The sequence below is a fragment of the Myotis daubentonii genome, chromosome 3 (assembly GCF_963259705.1).
Source record: "Myotis daubentonii chromosome 3, mMyoDau2.1, whole genome shotgun sequence".
NCBI classification, from domain to species: Eukaryota; Metazoa; Chordata; class Mammalia; order Chiroptera; family Vespertilionidae; genus Myotis; species Myotis daubentonii.
This window is the reverse complement of record NC_081842.1, coordinates 73,675,328-73,677,715: the sequence shown is the minus strand read 5'-3', so window position 1 is coordinate 73,677,715 and position 2,388 is coordinate 73,675,328. Positions and strand designations below refer to the sequence as shown.

General features: G+C 44.4%; 1 pseudogene; it reads right to left on the bottom strand.

Annotated features, from left to right (window-relative positions):
• Positions 1–1,549: 1,549 nt before the first annotated feature.
• On the bottom strand, positions 1,550–1,667 carry LOC132232184 (small nucleolar RNA SNORA42/SNORA80 family; annotated as a pseudogene).
• Between the last annotated feature and the right edge of the window lie 721 nt (positions 1,668–2,388).

Genomic DNA, 2,388 nt, shown 5'->3' with positions numbered 1-2,388 from the left:
GCAGATGTGGCTTTGCTCTGTGACTAGGGCTCTCTTGGGGATTAAACAAATCAACCCACATGCATTGTTAAATGTTTACTAAAAGTTCATCTGATTTCTTCTTACCCAGTTTGAGGTGGGTTGGTGGCTCCTTCTGCCATTCCATCAAGGAAGAGAGTAGTCTTGGGTCCTTCTCTGTTAGAAAGGGCTGATCCTTTTCTAGAATTTAATTCACTTATGATTCTTTAGCTCTTTGCTATTTGAGTTTATTAGAGTATTCTCATTCTTACAGATCTTTTGTAACTTTCTACTTCAAAACAGAAAGCAAAAGTCCTTGTGTTTCAATATACACAAATGCCCCTATCCTGGCCCAGTCAATAAGCCAGTCCTCATCAGAGCAATAAATAAATCAGCCCTGACCGGTTTGGATCAGTGGATAGAGCATCGGCCTGTGGACTGAGGGGTCTCGGGTTTGATTCCGGTCAAGGGCATGTACCTTGGTTGCGGGCACATACCCAGTAGGGAGTGTGCAGGAGGCAGCTGAATCGGTTTCTCTCTCATCAATGTTTCTAACTCTATCCCTCTCCCTTCCACTCTGTAAAAAATCAATAAAATATATTTTTTTAAAAAATCAGCAACCTCACTGCTTTGCCTACCAGCCTCCGGTTGTATGTACAAGACTGAGGTGTAATCTTTAGGGTTACAGTCTGTTTATGGGATTAGCAGTGGTCAATTAAGATAACAAGCCAGCCTCGCCAGCTTGGCTCAGTGGTTGAGCATGGACTTATGAACCAGCAGGTCACAGTTTGATTCCCAATCAGAGCATATGCCAGAGTTGTGGGCTCAATTCCCAGTAGGGAGCATGCAGGAGGAAGCTGATCAATGATGATTCTCTCTCATCATTGATGTTTCTATCTTTCTCTCCCTCTCCCTTCCTCTCTGAAATCAATAAAAATAAATACATATTTTTAAAAATATAACAAGCCAAAATGAAACAGTCACACAATTAATCATTAATTGCAATGGCACAAGCAAAAGGTTAAATAGAAAATTCCAGCTTCTTCATTGTCCCATGTTCTTTATGGCTCAGCAGTGGGGCCAGTGGATCAGCCCAGCTGTGGGGAATCATCTCGCTGTGAAGAGCATCTCCAACGAAAGGCTCTTAAAGTTTTATGGATGGGGCTGGGGCAGGGGCGGAACAAGATGACAAGGGAGGGGCTGGAAATATAAGAGTACTAAGTGCCGGGTCAGAATGAAGAAACAGTGTCTTCAAGACCCCTCCGTCCCCACATAAAGAGGTCTCGGCAGAGGCATCTGAGAAAGACTTCTACGAAGTCCCCCCAGTTCAGAGACCTCTGAAAGGAGGCACCTGGACAAGGAACGCAGAAATGCATGGGAGCGTGGCCGGGCCGGGCAGAGGGTTGGAGTCCTTGATTGCAACTCCCTCCAGAGACTACATGCATTGGCTGTGCACCAGGTCTGGGGCGGGGAGGGCAGCTTTTCCTGTGAGGCTTTGCCGTTTGCTCTGGTCCGGCTTTTTTTTTTTCTTTTTTTCTTTTTTCTATTTTTACACTGTACAGCCCCCTTCAGTGCTCACAGCCCAAGGGTAAGGAGGCTGGGCAATGGTTTGAGGCTGCAACTTCCTCTGGCATGGGTCCACTATGAGAGGCCCACAGCCATGGTCAGGCTTTTTAAAAAAGTCACTCACAGGCTTTGGACCAGGAGCTGGACTCGTCAACTACCAATAACAAATAGGAACTAAAGTGGGTAGAAACCTAGAGACTCCACAGTTACACAGCCCTGGAGCCAGGTCTCCGGGAGGGGACTGGAGGCAACTCAGCACTTTGAGGAAGTCTTTTCTAGGTAAGTTCCTGCCATGTTCTGTCCTGTCTAGAGAAACCGAGACAGTGGCCCACTGCAGACACATACAGGGATAACCTAGAGCCAAGGGAGACGTTCTGAGGCAGCTTATGAAATTATCAACGAGGCAGTGGGATCTTCAAGATTATTTTTTCTGAGAGTTTTATGGGCAGTTACAATTCTCCCAATAAATCAGAATGAAAGAAAACCTAGAGTCATCCCCATGATATTCATTATCACTTAGTACTTGATATCCATGGATATGAAAAAGTATAAACTTAAACAGCACCTTCAAACAATGTAGCTCCTGGCCCGAGACAACTTGCATTCTACAGACATGCTCAGAACTAGGAGAAGCCTGAGATAATGTAGCTGTGCTGGTTAATGCCAACAATAATAAAATAAATAAATGGGGTGAACACCCATTAAGGTCAGGTTCACATAACAGTTTAGCTTCTTTTAAAGACTCAGTTGGCATTCTTTTACAATGACTTATACACAAATTTTTGACTGTAGAGCCTTAGTTTTGTTTGATAGATCAAAAAAGAA